At 51.7% G+C, this 12500-nt stretch overlaps 4 non-coding genes across 4 annotated transcripts; all 4 read right to left on the bottom strand.

Moving 5' to 3' along the window:
* Nucleotides 1-416: 416 nt before the first annotated feature.
* Nucleotides 417-573, bottom strand: LOC120632442. Its single transcript, XR_005659116.1, has one exon. It is a non-coding gene; the product is annotated as a 5.8S ribosomal RNA (ribosomal RNA).
* A 350-nt stretch (nt 574-923) lies between these two features.
* LOC120632466 lies at nt 924-2826 on the bottom strand. Its single transcript, XR_005659137.1, has one exon. It is a non-coding gene; the product is annotated as a small subunit ribosomal RNA (ribosomal RNA).
* Nucleotides 2827-8572: 5746 nt separating this feature from the next.
* LOC120632441 lies at nt 8573-8729 on the bottom strand. Its single transcript, XR_005659115.1, has one exon. It is a non-coding gene; the product is annotated as a 5.8S ribosomal RNA (ribosomal RNA).
* A 350-nt stretch (nt 8730-9079) lies between these two features.
* LOC120632465 lies at nt 9080-10982 on the bottom strand. The gene has a single exon (XR_005659136.1). It is a non-coding gene; the product is annotated as a small subunit ribosomal RNA (ribosomal RNA).
* Nucleotides 10983-12500: the final 1518 nt, after the last annotated feature.

Here is a 12500-nt window from a genome sequence, read left to right as displayed (position 1 = left end):
CGGAGCGTGTCGTTAACGCGACGCGTCTCTCTCGTGGGCGTCTTAGCGCACGTTTCGCATGCCCGCACCGTGCGTGCGTCGCAGGCGTACGCCACGCATAGCGCACGTATCGCGTTCGACACTAGATCGATTAACCGTTAACGGAAGGGTCGATCGATCGAAGCGATCGTGCGCGCGCGTAGCGACGCTGCTACTGCACCCACGGCTGCTGCTACGGGCTAGCGGCAACGGCGCCGAGCCGGCGAGAGCTTGGCGCGCCTCGAACGACACGCACACATTATTTCATTTTATATATTTAAACGGACCGATTGGCGCTAAGCCTCACGGAGCCGCCATGTGTCCGTGCGCGCGTCTCGCCCTAATGAAAGGTTGTTGAGTCGCGCCCACGAACAGTGTGGCATTTGTTTTTATGCAGCCGGCCCTCAGACAGGAGTGGTCCTGGATGTTTCTCCACGGACCGCAATGTGCGTTCGAAATGTCGATGTTCAAATGTGTCCTGCAGTTCACACTATGACGCGCAGTTAACTGCGTTCTTCATCGACCCGCGAGCCAAGTGATCCACCGTCCAGGGTAATAGTTTAACATTTCTGTTTCATGGTATATTTATTATACAACGTTTTTTGTCATCTATAATATCCAATGCGATCGTAACATAACGACTCTCATCTTAACGGATATAAAGATAACAATATTGGGGTGTCCGAGTAAAGACAACCGACGGACCGCGCCGTGTCGTCGATTATATTGGCTAGTGTCATTGTGGCGACAGCTGAACGCAACCGACAGTCCGGCGGACCGATCGCGACGGTCATACTTATACTAGACGGGTTTTTGTTTTTGTTTTGGTTTGGTCTTTAACATAATCGTACAAACATGGGTGCGCATGCGCGTTTACCGCGGCGACCCGTGCAGACGTTACACGTTAATGATCCTTCCGCAGGTTCCCCTACGGAAACCTTGTTACGACTTTTACTTCCTCTAAATGATCAAGTTTGGTCAACTTCCCAGCAACGCCGACGGCCGTGAAGCCACCGCGTGTCGGTCCGAAGACCTCACTAAATCATTCAATCGGTAGTAGCGACGGGCGGTGTGTACAAAGGGCAGGGACGTAATCAACGCGAGCTTATGACTCGCGCTTACTAGGAATTCCTCGTTTATGGGGGATAATTGCAAACCCCAATCCCCAGCACGAAGGAGTTTCAACGGGTTGCCCGGGCCTCTAGGCCAGGGAGAACATGCTGATTCCTTCAGTGTAGCGCGCGTGCGGCCCAGGACATCTAAGGGCATCACAGACCTGTTATTGCTCAATCTCGTGCGCCTCGAAGACGCCGGTCCCTCTAAGAAGAATTTTAATACGCCGCCAGTGAGTTGCGCGACCGAAGCCGCGCACACCTAAATGACGACGCCTATTTAGCAGGCTAGAGTCTCGTTCGTTACCGGAATTAACCAGACAAATCGCTCCACCAACTAAGAACGGCCATGCACCACCACCCACCGAATCAAGAAAGAGCTGTTAATCTGTCAATCCTTCCGGTGTCCGGGCCTGGTGAGATTTCCCGTGTTGAGTCAAATTAAGCCGCAGGCTCCACTCCTGGTGGTGCCCTTCCGTCAATTCCTTTAAGTTTCAGCTTTGCAACCATACTCCCCCCGGAGTCCAAAATCTTTGGTTTCCCGGAAGCTGCCCGCCGAGCCATTGTAGTAACGTCGGCGGATCGCTAGATGACATATTTACGGTTAGAACTAGGGCGGTATCTAATCGCCTTCGAACCTCTAACTTTCGTTCTTGATTGATGAAAACACCTTTGGCAAATGCTTTCGCTGATGTTCGTCTTGCGACGATCCAAGAATTTCACCTCTAACGTCGCAATACGAATGCCCCCAGTTATCCCTATTAATCATTACCTCGGAGTTCTGAAAACCAACAAAATAGAACCGAGATCATATTCTATTATTCCATGCACGAAATATTCAAGCGGCATTTTGAGCCCGCTTTGAGCACTCTAATTTGTTCAAAGTAAAATTGTCGGCCCATCTCGACACTCAACGAAGAGCACCGCGATAGGATTTTGATATTGAACCGGCGTTTTACCGCCGGCTCACCGACGATATGCTCCGCAGACGTGTCAGTATCACCGCGGATGCGGTGCACCGACAGCGCGGCGCACAAATGCAACTACGAGCTTTTTAACCGCAACAATTTTAGTATACGCTATTGGAGCTGGAATTACCGCGGCTGCTGGCACCAGACTTGCCCTCCAATTGTTCCTCGTTAAAATATTTAAAGTGTACTCATTCCGATTACGAGGCCTCGTAAGAGTCCCGTATCGTTATTTTTCGTCACTACCTCCCCGTGCCGGGAGTGGGTAATTTGCGCGCCTGCTGCCTTCCTTGGATGTGGTAGCCGTTTCTCAGGCTCCCTCTCCGGAATCGAACCCTGATTCCCCGTTACCCGTGACAACCATGGTAGTCGCAGAAACTACCATCGAAAGTTGATAAGGCAGACATTTGAAAGATGCGTCGCCGGTACTGGACCATGCGATCGGCAAAAGTTATCCAGATTCATCAAAATTAACGACTTCGGACGCGAGGCCCTCCGTCGATTGGTTTTGATCTAATAAAAGCGCTCGTCCCATCACTGGTCAGAGTTCTGATTGCATGTATTAGCTCTAGAATTACCACAGTTATCCAAGTAACTGAGTAAGATCTAAGGAACCAAAACTGATATATTGAGCCATTCGCGGTATCGCCTTAATACGGCTTGCACTGAGACATGCATGGCTTAATCTTTGAGACAAGCATATAACTACTGGCAGGATCAACCAGGGAGCTATCCACATACTTCACGCCACGTAACGCCCGTAGCTGTTAAGCTGTAAGGGGAAACGTAGGCGCGCAGTTAGCGAGCCCCTTCCGTAGCGAGCGAGCCGCCGCGCCGGTTCACGGCGCTGCAGCCCCATCTCACGACGGAAGGTCGAAGCACGTCGCGCGCCATTCTATTAAGAGCGGCGACGCGGTGCCCGACAAAATTTATTCTATGATGTGCTGCGAGACGGGAGAGTTTCGCCCCGCCGTCAGCATTCGACGAGCGGAACTATTAAACCCAGACGCCCACGCAGGACGAGGACACATTTCACGTTGCACCGCCTCCGTTAGGAGGCCGTGCGACATGGTCCCAAGCATTGAAGGTTCTTTGAACGAGACTTAACACACATTGACGCTCTTGCGAGCTATGATTTTATAACATATTCGAGTACGACACTTTGATCGTCGCCCGGTACTTGAGAGACTTCTTTTATAACACCATTTTTATATTATTTTTAACACCACGCGCATAAAACACAGGGGGCGAAGCCGCACAAACGAACGCAACAGTCTGCGATTGTGAGCGCGCCACGCCGGTCCCGTATTATGAGAGCTGTATTAAAAATATCACATCTGAATGTACAGTTTTTATATTAAACTGCTGCTGGATAAACTTTTAACGACCGTTTGATTTTACATTGAAATGTAATAACGAAATAACGCAGAGGGAATTTCTGACAGTTAACACATTCGACCCGAGAGAGAGCACATCATATCACAATCGATAATAATATACACTCTTGAAAATCTCACACATTAATGCCATAACAATTGCCCAGACGCGATTCCGTCGGTCGACGCCGTTCATCGGGGTACAATATTAATATGATATTAAAAAATAATACCATAAAAATAAATAAATAAATAAAATAAACATAATATAATATTATAATAAAAAAGAGAACAACCTCTTTTTTTAGAGAAATGCGAAACGTGACAACAATACTAACGCAGAGATACGCGAGAGAGAAGTCTGAACAACGCCACTTTGCGTGGCGCCGCAATCATACTACTCCTTTTAGACTCTGGTATTTCGTCGTCGCCGTCGCCGTCACCTTCGCACCTCCACCCCATATAGTAGTGGCGCGGCGCGACGGGCCTAATGTGTTAGTGAACAAATTAAATTAAACATATTTAAATGGTTTTTTTTTTTTTAATATCCAATTAAAGGAAAAAAGGGACCGCCAGGAACACCTCTTGCACGAGAACGGGCGTGGGCTTGGGCGTGGGCGTGGGCGTGGGCGCGATGCTTGCGGGCGATTGCCGCGTGGTTCAGAGGGGCGGTACATTTGCGCGCCCACGCCCACCCCCTCTACCAATCCAACGCCCATGCCCACGCCCACGCCCACGCCCACTCTCACTATTAAGGCTGGCAGGTGCGTGTGCGTTCGTGCATTGTATATAATACGGACGGCGGTGACAAACAGTTCGTGTATTAATTCACACCCGACCGCCAGAGTCTCATCTCTCCCGTCATGTTCGTGAATCGAAACGCGCCGCACCGCACCGCACCGCCCTGCCTATGTTTACCTAGAGTGAATGTTATTAGTAATTTTATAATGATGACATTATTAAACTTCCCCTTAGTAATAATAGTCATAAAAAAAAGGCGCAGGCGTGGGCGTGGGCGTGGGCGTGGGCTTGGTTTAGACGGACGGTGCATTAGCGCGCACACGCAAGTGTCGTAATAATCTTAGAAGGGAGACTTCCAGTTCGTGTATCGAATCTTACCGTACCGCGCTGCTACTATGGTTTTTTTTATTTTTAATTTTCTAAAAATCTATATTTACTCAAATTAAAAGTAATCCTTCAATTCTGTTGTGATAATATTAAAAAAAAAATCCATTTTCCACCGTAAAACAAATTAACAAAAAGGAATATAACGAAATATTTTTCAGTGTATAGTCAGTCAGTTCGTGTATTAAACACCTCGCCAGTGGTACTTACTATATACGGTTTCGACTAGGGAGACTGAACTGCCCCCTGTCTCCGCTTGCGGTTCGACAATGAGTCTAGCGCAATCGGTTCGTTCAAAAAGCCATGTCTTTTAGTATGGCGGAGGTGCCTCGCAGCCCTCGCTCCCAGTCCGCCACGTCGTATGCGTGCCTCGGCCCCCGCTAGGAGGTCCGAGAGCGCTCGCGCAGCGTCTACACTGATTGGAGTTTGAACCACGGGTGCCTGATCATCAGCATCGGCCGACTCGACTTCACCACTCTCCTGTGCACTCACACTTGCATCAACCGAGGACGACGCGCCCGCATCGTCTGCCGCCTTCTGAGCCACTAGGTACGCCAGGTGGGTTTTAACCATCCCTTTGTACTTCGCGGCTCGCCGCTGGCCCTTGATTGCTTCCAGCGTCCGATGGAGCTGGGGCAATCGGGCAGCTAAGGCGACATTCGTGCAAGGGCCGCTCGCCTCTAGCGTCAACAAGGCCTCGGTGCGCGCAAGGAGGTCCAGTTCTTCATCGAGCCAACGTCGCTTCACTTGGCTTGGAGCAGCCTCCGCATTAGCCTCGACAGGGTGGGCCCTACGTCTGTGGACACCCAACCCCGTCTTCGTTCTGAACCCCCGTCCACATGACGGGCAGTTCCATTCTGATGCCCGCCCAGCACTCCCGACACTTTCGCCGGACGCGCCAGGCTGAGCCGCCGAGGAAGAATTGACCATGCTCCCCGACTCCTGTGGGAGGTCAGGGTGGCCCTCACATTTTCTGTTTGGACTTTTTGCAATAATCAATTTCCCACTGTGGCGGGCCGCAAACCCTACCACTGGGATTCGCCCATAGCTTTCGCAAAGGTCCCACCCGAAGGAAGCTATTGGACTTGGAGGAAAAAGCCGTGAAAACGGCTGAAAAAACCTCCCTGAAGGACTGTTGCAGCGTCTCAGCTCCAACCTCACCTGGATTACGCCCCCAAAGATGGTAGGGGGGGCGCCGCACACTCCGTAGAGAATCCAGTGACAAGCCTGACTACGTCCTGCGCCACCGGCGTACGATCCAAAAAAAGGAAAGGCACACCGGCGGCGCAGACCATAGTGGAAACGTGCTTGGCCTCGCAGTCGTTCGAAGGACACGCGCCACCGAGGCGATGGACACCTTAACGGCCAGTGTAGGGTCGCATGATGTTAAAGACGCGTGTCCCCCCCCCCCACATTAGCGATCGCAGCGGCGCCACGAGCAGGCTGTGGATAGGAGTTGGGCGTCGTGGCCGAGACCACTCTTCCCCGTTGACGAGCCGATCGCGCTCCACGTCGTATCCCCAGCGAGTAGCCGCTGTCGCCGGAAACACGCACGTCGACCGACCCGTGAGCAACCAAGAGAGTCATAGTTACTCCCGCCGTTTACCCGCGCTTGCTTGAATCTCTTCACGTTGACATTCAGAGCACTGGGCAGAAATCACATTGCGTCAACACCCGCGAGGGCCATCGCAATGCTTTGTTTTAATTAGACAGTCGGATTCCCCTTGTCCGTGCCAGTTCTGAGCTGACCGTTGAACGGCGGTCGTACAGAACCGCGCCGATCGCGCACGAGACGAAACCGACGCGGCCTTACGGCTAGGAAGATCCGCGGAAGGCCGGAACGCGGGTCCGGATTCCGCCCGCTACGACTACGTTTGGTTCATCCCACAGCGCCAGTTCTGCTTACCAAAATTGGCCCACTTGGCACCGTCATCAGATCTCCGGCTTCATCGTTCGAGTAAGCCGGAGTTCTCACCCATTTAAAGTTTGAGAATAGGTTGAGGTCGTTTCGGCCCCAATGCCTCTAATCATTCGCTTTACCGGATGGGACTGTTGTATCGACGCCAGCTATCCTGAGGGAAACTTCGGACGGAACCAGCTACTAGATGGTTCGATTAGTCTTTCGCCCCTATACCCAGTTCCGACGATCGATTTGCACGTCAGAATCGCTACGGTCCTCCATCAGGGTTTCCCCTGACTTCGACCTGACCAGGCATAGTTCACCATCTTTCGGGTCCCAGCATCTGTGCTCGGAGCGCGCCTGCATTCACGGATTGGAAACGAGACGCCTCGGGAGTGCGGGAGGCCGATCGGGACCGGCGCTCCATCCTCCCTACGTTCACTTTCGTTGCGCCTTTCAGTTTTGTGACAAAGACAACTCAATGACTCGCACACATGCTAGACTCCTTGGTCCGTGTTTCAAGACGGGTCCTGCGAGTGCCCGAAAATGACTCATCGCAGACTGAGACGCGCACGGTCCGAGACATCACGGCTGCGACGACAGTTGCGCCGCGTCGCTGTCCGCGCTCGGGCAGGACAGCGACATTGTACGGTGCGAGCTTGCGTCGGGCCGGACGCGCGCGATGCGCGTGCGCGATTCGTACTGATACCGTCCGACAGCCGGCCGGCAACCGTCGCGGTCCAGCGGAGGGCGAACCCACCGCTGGGCGAATCGGACGGCGCTTAAGCCGACGTCGAACGGGTCGCGATGCATTACTGAGAGAGAAGTGCACGACGCCGACGGACTGAGACGGACGCGACCCGTGCCGCGCCGCGGCACCCGTGAGGGGCGAGGCGCGACATCGAGGAGCGCGCACGCACGCCGCCGGATGTCGATGAATCTCTCCGTTCGTTCATTCGAGTTTCGCAGGTTTACCCCTGAACGGTTTCACGTACTCTTGAACTCTCTCTTCAAAGTTCTTTTCAACTTTCCCTCACGGTACTTGTTCGCTATCGGTCTCGCGGTAATATTTAGCCTTAGATGGAGTTTACCACCCACTTAGGGCTGCACTCTCAAGCAACCCGACTCTGAGGAGTGTCCCTCTCGCCGCCTCGCTCCGTCGCTACGGGCCTGGCACCCTCTACGGGAAAACGGCCCCGTTCAAGACGAACTTGGACAGGAGCGGCGACGACGAGATAGCGGAACCTCCCGAACACCACATCTCCCGCGATCGTTAAAACCGCGCGATTCAGTGCTGGGCTCATTCCTGTTCGCTCGCCGCTACTAAGGAAATCCTGGTTAGTTTCTTTTCCTCCGCTTACTAATATGCTTAAATTCGGCGGGTGATCCTCCCTGATCTGAGGCCAACGATAAAAGTGGAGGCAGACGCGATATCCGTCAGCTAGACGGCGCCGCTCGCTCTCGCGCCGCATCGGCGCGAGCGCGCACGGCGCCGCCTCGCGAGTCCGGACGTCGAGTCCGCCTACGGAGTTTTCAGATTAGATTACCGATTCGATTAGACTACTACACGCTACAAACAACAAAGCGCGCTTATGGGTGCGGTTATCAAATGAATTGGTTGGTCTTCACACCGAAAACTCATTGTCGAAATAATGCGCGGAGCGTGTCGTTAACGCGACGCGTCTCTCTCGTGGGCGTCTTAGCGCACGTTTCGCATGCCCGCACCGTGCGTGCGTCGCAGGCGTACGCCACGCATAGCGCACGTATCGCGTTCGACACTAGATCGATTAACCGTTAACGGAAGGGTCGATCGATCGAAGCGATCGTGCGCGCGCGTAGCGACGCTGCTACTGCACCCACGGCTGCTGCTACGGGCTAGCGGCAACGGCGCCGAGCCGGCGAGAGCTTGGCGCGCCTCGAACGACACGCACACATTATTTCATTTTATATATTTAAACGGACCGATTGGCGCTAAGCCTCACGGAGCCGCCATGTGTCCGTGCGCGCGTCTCGCCCTAATGAAAGGTTGTTGAGTCGCGCCCACGAACAGTGTGGCATTTGTTTTTATGCAGCCGGCCCTCAGACAGGAGTGGTCCTGGATGTTTCTCCACGGACCGCAATGTGCGTTCGAAATGTCGATGTTCAAATGTGTCCTGCAGTTCACACTATGACGCGCAGTTAACTGCGTTCTTCATCGACCCGCGAGCCAAGTGATCCACCGTCCAGGGTAATAGTTTAACATTTCTGTTTCATGGTATATTTATTATACAACGTTTTTTGTCATCTATAATATCCAATGCGATCGTAACATAACGACTCTCATCTTAACGGATATAAAGATAACAATATTGGGGTGTCCGAGTAAAGACAACCGACGGACCGCGCCGTGTCGTCGATTATATTGGCTAGTGTCATTGTGGCGACAGCTGAACGCAACCGACAGTCCGGCGGACCGATCGCGACGGTCATACTTATACTAGACGGGTTTTTGTTTTTGTTTTGGTTTGGTCTTTAACATAATCGTACAAACATGGGTGCGCATGCGCGTTTACCGCGGCGACCCGTGCAGACGTTACACGTTAATGATCCTTCCGCAGGTTCCCCTACGGAAACCTTGTTACGACTTTTACTTCCTCTAAATGATCAAGTTTGGTCAACTTCCCAGCAACGCCGACGGCCGTGAAGCCACCGCGTGTCGGTCCGAAGACCTCACTAAATCATTCAATCGGTAGTAGCGACGGGCGGTGTGTACAAAGGGCAGGGACGTAATCAACGCGAGCTTATGACTCGCGCTTACTAGGAATTCCTCGTTTATGGGGGATAATTGCAAACCCCAATCCCCAGCACGAAGGAGTTTCAACGGGTTGCCCGGGCCTCTAGGCCAGGGAGAACATGCTGATTCCTTCAGTGTAGCGCGCGTGCGGCCCAGGACATCTAAGGGCATCACAGACCTGTTATTGCTCAATCTCGTGCGCCTCGAAGACGCCGGTCCCTCTAAGAAGAATTTTAATACGCCGCCAGTGAGTTGCGCGACCGAAGCCGCGCACACCTAAATGACGACGCCTATTTAGCAGGCTAGAGTCTCGTTCGTTACCGGAATTAACCAGACAAATCGCTCCACCAACTAAGAACGGCCATGCACCACCACCCACCGAATCAAGAAAGAGCTGTTAATCTGTCAATCCTTCCGGTGTCCGGGCCTGGTGAGATTTCCCGTGTTGAGTCAAATTAAGCCGCAGGCTCCACTCCTGGTGGTGCCCTTCCGTCAATTCCTTTAAGTTTCAGCTTTGCAACCATACTCCCCCCGGAGTCCAAAATCTTTGGTTTCCCGGAAGCTGCCCGCCGAGCCATTGTAGTAACGTCGGCGGATCGCTAGATGACATATTTACGGTTAGAACTAGGGCGGTATCTAATCGCCTTCGAACCTCTAACTTTCGTTCTTGATTGATGAAAACACCTTTGGCAAATGCTTTCGCTGATGTTCGTCTTGCGACGATCCAAGAATTTCACCTCTAACGTCGCAATACGAATGCCCCCAGTTATCCCTATTAATCATTACCTCGGAGTTCTGAAAACCAACAAAATAGAACCGAGATCATATTCTATTATTCCATGCACGAAATATTCAAGCGGCATTTTGAGCCCGCTTTGAGCACTCTAATTTGTTCAAAGTAAAATTGTCGGCCCATCTCGACACTCAACGAAGAGCACCGCGATAGGATTTTGATATTGAACCGGCGTTTTACCGCCGGCTCACCGACGATATGCTCCGCAGACGTGTCAGTATCACCGCGGATGCGGTGCACCGACAGCGCGGCGCACAAATGCAACTACGAGCTTTTTAACCGCAACAATTTTAGTATACGCTATTGGAGCTGGAATTACCGCGGCTGCTGGCACCAGACTTGCCCTCCAATTGTTCCTCGTTAAAATATTTAAAGTGTACTCATTCCGATTACGAGGCCTCGTAAGAGTCCCGTATCGTTATTTTTCGTCACTACCTCCCCGTGCCGGGAGTGGGTAATTTGCGCGCCTGCTGCCTTCCTTGGATGTGGTAGCCGTTTCTCAGGCTCCCTCTCCGGAATCGAACCCTGATTCCCCGTTACCCGTGACAACCATGGTAGTCGCAGAAACTACCATCGAAAGTTGATAAGGCAGACATTTGAAAGATGCGTCGCCGGTACTGGACCATGCGATCGGCAAAAGTTATCCAGATTCATCAAAATTAACGACTTCGGACGCGAGGCCCTCCGTCGATTGGTTTTGATCTAATAAAAGCGCTCGTCCCATCACTGGTCAGAGTTCTGATTGCATGTATTAGCTCTAGAATTACCACAGTTATCCAAGTAACTGAGTAAGATCTAAGGAACCAAAACTGATATATTGAGCCATTCGCGGTATCGCCTTAATACGGCTTGCACTGAGACATGCATGGCTTAATCTTTGAGACAAGCATATAACTACTGGCAGGATCAACCAGGGAGCTATCCACATACTTCACGCCACGTAACGCCCGTAGCTGTTAAGCTGTAAGGGGAAACGTAGGCGCGCAGTTAGCGAGCCCCTTCCGTAGCGAGCGAGCCGCCGCGCCGGTTCACGGCGCTGCAGCCCCATCTCACGACGGAAGGTCGAAGCACGTCGCGCGCCATTCTATTAAGAGCGGCGACGCGGTGCCCGACAAAATTTATTCTATGATGTGCTGCGAGACGGGAGAGTTTCGCCCCGCCGTCAGCATTCGACGAGCGGAACTATTAAACCCAGACGCCCACGCAGGACGAGGACACATTTCACGTTGCACCGCCTCCGTTAGGAGGCCGTGCGACATGGTCCCAAGCATTGAAGGTTCTTTGAACGAGACTTAACACACATTGACGCTCTTGCGAGCTATGATTTTATAACATATTCGAGTACGACACTTTGATCGTCGCCCGGTACTTGAGAGACTTCTTTTATAACACCATTTTTATATTATTTTTAACACCACGCGCATAAAACACAGGGGGCGAAGCCGCACAAACGAACGCAACAGTCTGCGATTGTGAGCGCGCCACGCCGGTCCCGTATTATGAGAGCTGTATTAAAAATATCACATCTGAATGTACAGTTTTTATATTAAACTGCTGCTGGATAAACTTTTAACGACCGTTTGATTTTACATTGAAATGTAATAACGAAATAACGCAGAGGGAATTTCTGACAGTTAACACATTCGACCCGAGAGAGAGCACATCATATCACAATCGATAATAATATACACTCTTGAAAATCTCACACATTAATGCCATAACAATTGCCCAGACGCGATTCCGTCGGTCGACGCCGTTCATCGGGGTACAATATTAATATGATATTAAAAAATAATACCATAAAAATAAATAAATAAATAAAATAAACATAATATAATATTATAATAAAAAAGAGAACAACCTCTTTTTTTAGAGAAATGCGAAACGTGACAACAATACTAACGCAGAGATACGCGAGAGAGAAGTCTGAACAACGCCACTTTGCGTGGCGCCGCAATCATACTACTCCTTTTAGACTCTGGTATTTCGTCGTCGCCGTCGCCGTCACCTTCGCACCTCCACCCCATATAGTAGTGGCGCGGCGCGACGGGCCTAATGTGTTAGTGAACAAATTAAATTAAACATATTTAAATGGTTTTTTTTTTTTTAATATCCAATTAAAGGAAAAAAGGGACCGCCAGGAACACCTCTTGCACGAGAACGGGCGTGGGCTTGGGCGTGGGCGTGGGCGTGGGCGCGATGCTTGCGGGCGATTGCCGCGTGGTTCAGAGGGGCGGTACATTTGCGCGCCCACGCCCACCCCCTCTACCAATCCAACGCCCATGCCCACGCCCACGCCCACGCCCACTCTCACTATTAAGGCTGGCAGGTGCGTGTGCGTTCGTGCATTGTATATAATACGGACGGCGGTGACAAACAGTTCGTGTATTAATTCACACCCGACCGCCAGAGTCTCATCTCTCCCGTCATGTTCG

The sequence above is a fragment of the Pararge aegeria genome, chromosome 19 (genome assembly GCF_905163445.1).
Source record: "Pararge aegeria chromosome 19, ilParAegt1.1, whole genome shotgun sequence".
NCBI classification, from domain to species: domain Eukaryota; kingdom Metazoa; phylum Arthropoda; class Insecta; order Lepidoptera; family Nymphalidae; genus Pararge; species Pararge aegeria.
The sequence above is the reverse complement of the archived record's forward strand: the minus strand, read 5'-3'. Positions and strand labels throughout refer to the sequence as shown.